Source organism: Papilio polytes, unplaced genomic scaffold, assembly GCF_000836215.1.
Source record: "Papilio polytes unplaced genomic scaffold, Ppol_1.0 DF823923.1, whole genome shotgun sequence".
NCBI lineage: Eukaryota > Metazoa > Arthropoda > Insecta > Lepidoptera > Papilionidae > Papilio > Papilio polytes.
In genome coordinates this window covers 5,574,934-5,586,132 of record NW_013525281.1, presented here as the reverse complement: position 1 = coordinate 5,586,132, position 11,199 = coordinate 5,574,934, and the positions used below count along the sequence as shown (strand labels likewise).

General features: G+C 32.4%; 1 long non-coding RNA gene across 1 annotated transcript in view; it reads left to right on the top strand.

Annotated features, from left to right (window-relative positions):
* The window catches only part of LOC106102614, a 65,174-nt gene extending 53,975 nt beyond the window's left edge, over positions 1-11,199 (top strand). The window contains exon 4 of the long non-coding RNA XR_001225585.1: positions 11,168-11,199. This is a non-coding gene — a long non-coding RNA (uncharacterized LOC106102614). The remainder of the gene's footprint in view (positions 1-11,167) is intronic.

Below are 11,199 nucleotides of genomic sequence, written 5' to 3'. Positions count from 1 at the left end.
ATCCAGCCAGTATACAACTGTTTTTAACAAATCTGTCAACTAGCTTTCTTATTCCGTCTGAAACACATCTGAAACAAGATAGATAAGTTATACTTAACTATTCAGTTATCTTATGTTTATTCATAAAGTTAGAAGTCTAATAAAGAAGTTCTGTTAGAATTAATTGGATTCGGATGTCGTTGTTGTACAGAAATGTAAAATAATGGTGTTGTTTGTATTTGAAAGAATATTGAAATTCTCAACGCGATGTAAAAGTATTGGAGAGTTGAAGCACTCTTACTTATTGATGATCCTAACTTTAATTATTTAGACATTTTAACAAATGATGGTATTGACGAACTACTTTGTATTCCTAACAGACTATTATCGGACTGTTTTTATGGTTAAACTAGCTTTCGCCCGCAACTCCGTCCGAGCGGAATTGAAAAAAAAAACAAAAGTAAGTAGCCTATGTGTTCTTTCAGACTATCCTGTACGTCTGTACGGATTTCGAAATCCGTTCAGCCGTTAAGGTTACAAACTTTAACAAACACCCATCCATCCATCCTTCTAAACTTTCTCATTTGTAATATTAGTATGATATTAGTACTATTTGATCAAAGAAATTTAATGTTTTCAATTGCAACAAGTATATTTAATCCAACAATTACTTAATAACATTGAAGTCAGATCGATAATTTAAAAAAAATAACGTGACTTTGAGATAGATACATTTATTAGCCAAAGTTATCTTGATGTTATACAACTATCACAGAGTTTGATAAAATTTGTTAAAAATAAAGCGCGAAAACAATTTTATAGACAGTCAAATCCGGATTTAATATAAACAAAAGGTTTGTGACGCCGCTTAAAACTAAAATGGAATATGTGAGATTCTTTTGTGTTCCAACTTTAATAACTGGAATATTTTTGTAGTCCCTTAATACCAATTGGTTTTCAGAATATATCGCGAATTTATTTCTACTAATTCAAAGGTTATAAATGTCAAGCTATATTTTTTAGATTAACGCAACATTTTTGATATCAAAAAAACTAAAAATAACCTAATTGACATTAAAAAATATTTACCTTAAAATGGTACACTAAATCAAGTTTGCACTTTTCGCGGCACAAGTTCGCACGAGTTCGTCGGGCGATGACGCGACCTGCGCCCCCGGAGCGTCACACTCGAGTGCCGGAAACAACCCCCAAGTCCCAACTGCGTCCAACTATATAGTACCCAACATTGGAGCCAACATTCGCGATACATTGAAGTACACCTTTAATATACGTGAGTGATTTAAAAATAGAATTTCACGAGCGACATCTATTTATTTGAGCGGTTTTTGTTTTAGCTTTTCAGTTGAAGTGTTAGCTTTTCAGAGTTACGTTCAGTTGTGTTCTTAAATGTTCTGTAATGACGCATTCGTAACATTAATTAATGTAACATTTATAGACTTAACTACAGTGAAAAGAATTATTGTTTTGTTTTACTGACGCACACAGAGTTACTTGATGGTTACCTAAGTAGTCCCCTTAGATTTTATACTAAAACTTTGTACTACTCCGGTTACCTATATCTATACTATTATAATAAAGCGTAAACACACACTTCTCTGTTGCCTAAGATGTCAGCAATTACAGCATATTTTTTAATTATTCTTTTCATTTTATAAAAAGCCCTACACTTGCATTACGCTTTATGCTATATATTTTAACGCCATTAAACTTAAAAGCTAAATAAATTGGATAAAAACCTTATGTGGGAAAGAGATCATAAGTTTTTGCCAACATCAAGGAGGTAAGATTGCAATGGTGTGTCATCATGTCATGTCATTTTGACATTTGACAAATGTAAACAACAGAATTAAGTTTGTATAATTTCATGCGGATGAAGCCGCACGGGAACAGCTAGTGTCGTTATAAGTAGTAAATCCAAAAAATTATTTAACTTAATAATGAAGAAGCAATTTAAAAATATTTTAGCACATTTTATAAGGCAATTTTAGCATACCTTTTCAATATCGCGTCACTTAATTGATTTTTAAAACAATTACCTCATAAATTTTATTTACGACCACATTACATTGTGATGGCGACAGCACTTTAACAAAAAAAAGTAAATTGAAAATTGTCATCATATTGAACAATATAAAAATAAAACGGATTTTCACACACAAGATTTTTTCTTGCATTTTGTCTTAAATTAGTTTTTCCTTTTGTTTATTTCTTACTGTTGTCTGCGACTTCGTCCGCGTGAAATAAAATAGCCTATGTTACTCACTGTCAACGTAGGTATTTAACGGTGAAAGAATTTTTAAAATCGGCCCAGTTGTTTTTGAGTTATTTCAATAAATACAAATATTTCCTTTTTATAATATCAGTATAGATTACAGACTAAACTGTCTCTGTTCCAAATTACTTAACAATATAAATCAATTAATCCATCTAAACTTCCACATTTATAACTAGTTGTGACTCGTGACTTCGTCCACGTGAAGTTAAATAAATAATAAATGACCTATGTTACTCACTGATAACGTAGTTTTTTAATTGTGTAAGATTTTTTGAAATCGGCCAAGTAGTTTTTGAGTTGTTTCAAAAGATATAAAAATATACATTAATGTATAAATTTACTTCTTGTTGGCCTTTTCATAAAACAGCTTAATTTTAAACGAACTTTAGCAAGTTCGCATTAAATTGAAAGCTTCATTATACATTCATTTAGAATACTTTGATGCTTTGGCGTTAATAGTTCGCTGAATAGTTAGATGACCTAAGTCTATGAAGCGTCTAACTTAAATTGAATTAGGCTTGCAAATACCAAACTGTAGAATGTATACGGAATAGTTCCTGCAAGCAACTGTAAAGTAATAATAACTTAAGGCATGTTAACTGTTTAAATATATTGTTAATGTAATATTTCTCATAAATAAGTTTTATAATCTTCTTAACTTTAAATGATGGCTCTTAAGACGCTAGAATACTGAAAAAAACTGAAATACTTCGCTTCTTAAGCGTTGTTACAATGTCAGTCAAAATTTTAACTTTAAACGTGCCCTTTTATAAACACATTACAAAATAAAAAATTATAAACACATCAAACACAATTAGCGCTATCAATTTCTATCAAATATTTGGTCTTATATGATATATTAACTTTTATAAATCATAACCATACCAAAGTGATAGTCTGGTGCCAACATTTGGGCCAACATCAGTGTAGCCAATGTCTGTATGTTGTCACTCCCTCTCCCGTGGCCGTCCAGTCACGCCGCAAGGTACGTTCGTTAATGTTTTGTTTTGCTTTGCCAAGCTATACTGCACCTTATAGCGAGGTTTCGCGACTTATTGTGTTATAATAGAATTTCCCCTGTACAGTGGGAAACTTTAATTTTCATATTGCTTCCGTTTTATAGCAATTTGTATATAGTTTAGAATCACTTACGGCCCAATACTGAAGCGCCGTTTTAAATCTAATAGGTGTAAAAATTGGGAGATAAAGCGTAGCCTTATAATTTAAATATCTGTTATGTTTAACAACGTTTTAATATTTGGGTTATGTATTGTTAAGTTTTGTTCGAAGTACGTATCGGAGATGACAGCTAACATGCTTTAGCGTAGTGTGTAACCATACAATTGAAATATAGATGCATAATTAAATGAATAGATGTAAATGTGTATAGGCAACTTGAAGTTAATCCGCTTCGCCATCTATTAGTGTTTGTCGGTCCGTCTGTCTGGCTGAGAGTGTTCGATTTACTGTGTCTGACGCGAGATCCCGCGGGAGCCTGTTGGGAACACAGGACGCCCGTCGTAATTAATTTACGTGCGATGGCCGTTATGACTAACACTTTAACTTGACGTAATATTTTGTGACGTCTAAGTTAGTTAAGTAATAAATGACCCGAAAGCAATTATTTATTGTTACTTTTAAATCGATCGTTAATTGTAATGATGAAAGTATGATTTTAATTGGAATTTCATTTTATGACGATGTTTTCTATATGTTTCTATATGTGGAAGACCAAAAAAATTATGGATCGATTGCGTGAAAGAGGATATGCTAAAGAAAGGAGTGGATTCAGATATGACGGCTGATATAGATGTATGGAAGAGCAGTACATACTGGGTCGATCCTCCGTAAGAGATTAGGGCAAGTTGATGATGACGATGTTTTCAATAAACAATTTTATTTTTGTTAAGTATATTTTAATTATAAAAATAATGTTATTTTTCTCAATTCTGCCTTTAAATTACTTCTCATGTTGGTGTATTTGCTACTACTAGCTATTTCTCTAACGTAACTATTACAGCAATGTATGCGTGAAATTGTATGAGATTCCGCCTCAAATCAATTAATGAGCACATCAGTGGTGTTCCCATTTCAATTAAGTTTTAATACAAATATAGCATTTAGTTAATTGTCCCAAAAATGTTCTTTAAAGAAAAGATGTATCTAATTTTAGTTGATAAACAAACTACTAACCTTTTTAAAATTTGTTGTAATTAATATCTATTTCGTAGCCGTTTTTCTATTTCGTTTATAAAGAAAATCTTGATGCGAAAACTTAATGGAAAATTGAAACAAGTGAACTTTTCATCGTCTACGGAATGCCTAATGAAAATTCAAAGTTTGCTGTTTTTCAATTTGTCAAGAGTTTTCCTACAGTTCTAAAGCACTGATAAGAAACGGTCAAAATGGAAAGTCCCCTTAGTTTAAGAAATCCGTAGTTATTTAGATAATTCTAGTTTTATTACTACGTTAGAAATTGTGTTTCAGTAGTAAATAAAGTAAACTACTTATTTTTAACAGAACATTAGAGAAAACATGTTGGTAGTAATTGTAAAATTCGGCAAACTTTTTCTTAAAAAATTTTTATACGTTATATTTATGAATCCGAATATTTTATAATTTCATAACACCTTAACAAAAGTGAGAAGCCTATGTGTTTTAGACTATCCTCTACATCTGGCGTAGTTCAGAAACGCATTTAATAAAGTTATCGAACTAATAATATTATTTAATGGATAAATTGCCAATGAACGGAATTCATTGACTGGGATAGGCAAATGCAATGGATACTTAATGTACACTTTATTGAAATTCCACACTTACTAAGGGTTTCCTTGAAATCGATTACTTAAAGTGTTAACATTTTTTAAATATGTCTTGAATAAGTTCTCGTCTATACGAGCGTTGGTGGCCACTATCCTATTTCCAGACTTATCTTAATTCCACATTTCACTTGCCTTCGAGGTAACGTGGTCGCTCAAAATCCGGATACTTAGAGGACCTAAAAACCCTTTGTAGTGCGGTATAAAGTGGATGCCATCAACTTTATCTATGTGAAGATAGCAAATGAGTGTACACATCAAACGGTTCGTAACTGATGCCCTCGTAGGAACTAAAATATGTATTTTTATAAGGGGGCTAGTAGCAAGAACAGTAGATTATGATTAATACAGCCATTTACAAGTGCAAAAACAGATTGAAGTAGTTTAAGAGCGGGTGCACACCTTTGACTGTTCTATCGCACAGTTGTGCGATTGTCGAATATTTCGCAGCCAATTCAACTGTTTATTGACCGACTTCCCAAAATAAGGAGGTACTCAATACGTCTGTATGTTTTTTTTTACGGCTAAACATCGAGTAGTGTACGCACCTCCATGGCAGTTCAAGAGTCAAGCGAGACTAAACAGTTGTGCTATAGTTTAGTCAAAGATGTGCGAGCGCTCTTAATGTAGGTTTCTAGAATAAATAACGTATCGGATATGTCTCGTAATATTTCGTGGGAACAACTTTGTGTGATCTAAGTCTTATTGTTTGTTGTTGTTACGAGTTTCCAATGTTGTAAAATTTGTATAAACAATTTGGCATTATCGTTATCTCATTTTACCTTTAACTGAATACTGGTTTTTAAGGTTTAAATGTTTTATCAAATTAAAAATTATGTAAACTTTAGTGTGGGTTTTCACAGTCGAGATAAATATATTACCATCTCTGTCGCTCCCTTTAAAGAAAACAGAGACAGTATAAAGATAAAAATAATGAAGATAATTACTTTTTAATAAATAACAGATAAGTTACAAGTTGATTTTTATTTAAGAACGAATTAAAGTAAACAACAGGACATAGCGCCAAGTGTTTTTTTTTTTAATTTTGGGTCTTTTATATAATATCGAGTGAAGTTTACTTTTTAGGTAAGTCATTGATAAATAACTAATATAGACTGCGATGTAATTTCCAGTTGTTCATAACGTTGCATGAAAAAACTCCCAACAATATCTCCATTCGTTTAGTTGGTGCAGTCACAACTTTTTTAATTTTGTTCAACACAACTTGCATCGAACATTTTTACGGGTTACAAAAAGTTTTTCACTCTTTTTTTTATTTTTTGTAACTACATTTAGATCATATAAAGAAGTCCGCAACAATTACCTAATGAAAATTCTTTTATGATACAAAATAAAATGTTTTAAGATTAGTAATATTTTTAATGTAGAATTGCCCCAAATTAAAAATACTAGGGTAATTTTTATGAAAATGGTACAATATTCATAAAAATCTATCCATATTTCCCCTATTGTATTACATCCTCTACTTCAAAGGTTTACTAATCGTGAAGGCATGAGGAGATTATGCTAGTTTCACACAGGCACAGAACAGTAAGCCAGTCGTAAATGCAGTATTACTATTGTCTGTACTCTTTCTCACTGTTCTGCCCTCGTATGAAACAAGCATTAGTTTGTAGCCGTTCTGAAGATGGCCTTTGATGGGTTCAGATCGATTGCGGTGAATAATGAAAGAGAGAGCGCGGGGCCGCGGCACGTAACGACCCCGCTGCGCCTCCGTCACGCCTGCCCAACGTCGTCCGACGATGGACGATAGGGTGACCATATGGTAACAAAATTATTGGAGTTTTTTCTCATCGTCTATGTCAACTCTACACGAATGTTTTTACAGTAAACATCTTAAATTAAATGTATCGAGGCCTACGTTCGCTGCGTTAGAGAATACGTGATTCTTGACAGCCAACCGAAGTTTTGATTATTTTTAAATACCGTATTTTGCAATGAAACATTCTTTTGGAAGTAGTATTAGGTTAAAATAGAGTTCCACATAAATATATTTATAGTATGTAGTAGATATTATGCCCTGACATCAAAAAAACACACTGTTTAAGTAGGTATCGTATGTAAAATCATTCACGCCTAAAATATTCCAACGGGACAGATTTTTGAAACTAACAATTTGTGGTCACCATAACCAAAGCCGCAGCTCGACCAATATGTCTTATGTACCACCTGAAAATTAAAGTCAGGTGTACTACATTTTATATACAGATAATAAAAATGTCAGTAAATAAACTAGCACATAATATAACGAATTATTTATAGTTTTTGCTGTTATTTTACAAATCTTCCGTGTTTTAAGCACTTTGCTTGCACTAAAAAAAACTTTTGTACGTATTTCTTAACATTGAAAGCTTTTTTGCCACATCGTCCATAAATATTTGATGTTTTGCTCAAAGTCCAGGTTCTTCCATTCGTGATGTTCAATGTTTTTGTATTTTTAGGTAGACGTTTGCGTCTGTACTTTCAGATAAGTATGATTCTAAGCAATAGGAAGTTATTTTAATTGGTGATTAAATAATCTAAGATTATTAATAGTACTTAAGGAAGAAAAATAAATCAACATAAATGACCATACTAATAATAACCCAACAGTGTACAGAAAAGAATGGCGGTTTAATATAACAGTACGATAATTAAACAGAATAAGAAAATTATCATGTTTTTCAAATACTATAACAAGTACAGTTTTATAAAAATACTCTGGCGCTATATAAATGAATATTTTAACAAGACGATAATAAAAGAAAAGTTGCTGGCTTTTCACAACGTTTGAGTCGTGATGGCAGGTGGTGGTTCCCCAGAGAACCGCAACCTGCTACGTCAATACAAGCGATATACAACCTACCTCATAGAGTGCTACGTCAGCACTCCTAGATTGTCATGTTAGCCTGGTACTTTACAAGTCTTCTCTGTTTAATATATAAAGAACGTTACAAAAGTAGCTGCCGTAGTCGTTAAACGGTCACTAAGCGTAACCCTCAGTGAGGATTTTGTACGAGAAAGCAACATTAAAGAACTGCTAAAGTGAGAAATTATAATCTGTGTCCGACATAGTGAAAACACGTTAAATCTGGACGGATGAACGGGGTACTGCGGACGCGGTCAGTTCTATTAGAAAATATGTAAAAACTGCATTGGCCAGATCAAATAAAGACAAATCATTCATACATCACTGAGTCTGTCTAGATTTTAACGGTACTAACTCGTAGCTCCTACATTGTAGCATTTCAATTTCTATACCCTCGTGTCATTCTTTTTAATATACCGTTACGATACTTTGGTGTCACCTTCAATAATTTATGTTATCCGTGTAATATCAGGCCGCGAGGTGGCGCGCTAGCGTGTCTCAAGAACTTGAAATTCTGATCAATATTGCATCTACATAGCCGTACTACGGAACTTTCGGCCCGCTATTGCTGCATACTTTATGCTCGCCTGGTAAGTGAAACTAGCGCGGGATAAAAACTACATGATCCATTGTTGGTAGTTTCACGTTCCTTAACTTATTTTTTATTGATACCCTTGAAATCTTAACTTAACTGCCTTTTATAGTACACGGTTGTTACTTAGGGACATGTAACTTTAACAGAAATAATTATCACTTGTGCCTAAATTAACCAAAAAACACCTTAAAAATTAAAACTCTATACATTTTTTTTGTTTGAGAATCATTGTAAAGAATATATGTATTTATTTGTTGACTTTTCTCTAAAATAGAAATTCACTTTTGTGCCTCGACTTCTTAAATATTTGATGTGACAGTTTGCAAGTTGTCCGCTTCGGTTCCATAGACAATAAACATACTTGACTATGCAACAACTCTATTTATATAAATAAATATAATATCAAGACAGACAAGGCAAGATATTGTAATATTATGCAAGGTTATTCATATAGGGTATAAGCGTTGGTGGTTCAGGGATTTAAGCACTAGATTTGTAATGTACAGGTCTTAAGTTCGAATCCCGCCATGTACCAATGTGATTTTCTAGTTTCGAATTCCATGTGTACATAATTTACCCGACGATCTTTCGGTGAAGGAAAACATCGTGATGCAACCTGCATATATCCCGATAATTTTTATTGTGAAAGGGTGTTCTAATCAAGCCTTCTAAGATTTTAGTGTTGTATATTTTGTTTTAAATTAATATTTCTCTTTTTACTTTATTGTAGTGTTTACCGCGTTTACCTTAGGGTCTATCACGGATATTTCAAGACTGCTACGAAAACGTATTTGTAACATCACCGACAAATATGAGATTTGTTGTACATGACAGACGCTTCAGAATGAATACTAATTTTATCGATGACGTTACGAAAAAAATCTCACAAATATTCGTGGTTAGCCCTCTTGTCACTAGTCCGTATCCGATGTGCCTATCAAAGTAACTTTTATACTAAATAATTGCGATGCACAAGAAACCAAGTGATAATTGAGTAATTCGTTTTGCCTTTTTATTTCTTTTGCTGATAAAAACAGGTTTTTATAGTAAAGTATTTATCGTACATTCGTTATATCATCAATTAATCAACCGATACATTTTCTTGCAAGCAGTAGATTATCAGCATGTGCGGAAATACGTCGTCGAACCGACTCGATTGTGTAATTCATTATATTTTTTTGTTCTTTTATACAAAAGCAGGTGGTTCGAGTAAGTGTAAATATCTCGTTATAATATTCATTTGCAATGTAATTGTTATGTGAATTATTGTCTTGTAGGTTACTATGTTATTTAAGACTAGCTTTCGCCCGCGACTCCGTCCGCGTGGAATTAAAAAAACTAAAGTGAGTAGCATATGTGTTCTTCCAGACTATTCTGTACATCTGTACCAAATTTCATTGAAATTCGTTGAGCCGTTTAGGCTATAAACTCTAATAATCATCCATCCATCCATCCATCCTTCAACATTTATAATATTAGTAAGATTAGCTTTTGCTAGTGACTGAGTCTGCGTGGAGTTTAAACAAATTTTAGTAAAAAATATAGCCTATGTCAGTCAATGATGATGTAGCTGTCTGATAGTGTAATGATTTTTTAAATCGTCTCAGAAGTTTTTGAGTTTACACATTTCATATAAAAAACAGTTCTTTCGTCTTGATAATTAGTGTATTAAAGCAGTTCCCTGAATAGAAGTTTCAAAGAAAGAAAAATGCATTTAAAATACCTACTATATAAAAATAATAGAAACTTCTTAATAAATGTTTAATCGAATTTTACTTTGTCTTTTAAAAAGTTAATATAAATCTGGTGCTCGTGTAAGTACATTTGATAAGCAGTAATTATTGAGATAATTTTCACTTTTAATTACTTAATAACATTTATTTCTGTTTAATTTTATTTAATACTTGTTAAGAAAGCCAGTAATACTGAACCGTTTGTATGTTAGAAAGCTATTTCTGACGACAGAAGCAACGAATACGTTATCTCGATGTTAAAAGCATTTATAAATACATTTTCTTATTTATACACGTCTAGCTTTGAAATCTTAGACCACCAGAGGTTAAATATAACAACGGAATTTCATTTATAAATCAAAAAACAATCAAATCTATCAGCAACTTAGTAACTTTTTTCTTTAATCGTAGCAGTAACTAAAGCACGTGTTAAGTTGTATTCCGTATCACAAACACGTATTCCCTAAAACGCAACCTCAACGCGAATGTCATACAGAGAGTGTTCTAAAAGCATCCGTGTTACAAATACAAGAATGTCCCGGAACGAAAGTACATTAACTTTGAACGTTCTCGCCTTAACATGTTTCAAACTGTATACTGACAGCACTTCATAAATAACATTAATATAGAAAATATAGAGTACATGTACCTGAAAAAGGTCCAAAGTCTTGTACTGTGTATTGAAATATGGAAATACTATACATAACTTAAAAGTAAAAAAGGCAATATAATAGATCAAAATAAGTAAACATTATTTGTTCTTCGGTCTGTTGTCGATTGTTTCATGTGATATTGTCATCCCTCACATTCTTTTTAAAAACACAAAGACAATACTAAGTTTCAATACAAGGATGGAAATTTTTGTCTTTGCAGGAAGTGGGTTCAAGTTGGTGAGATGAAGTATT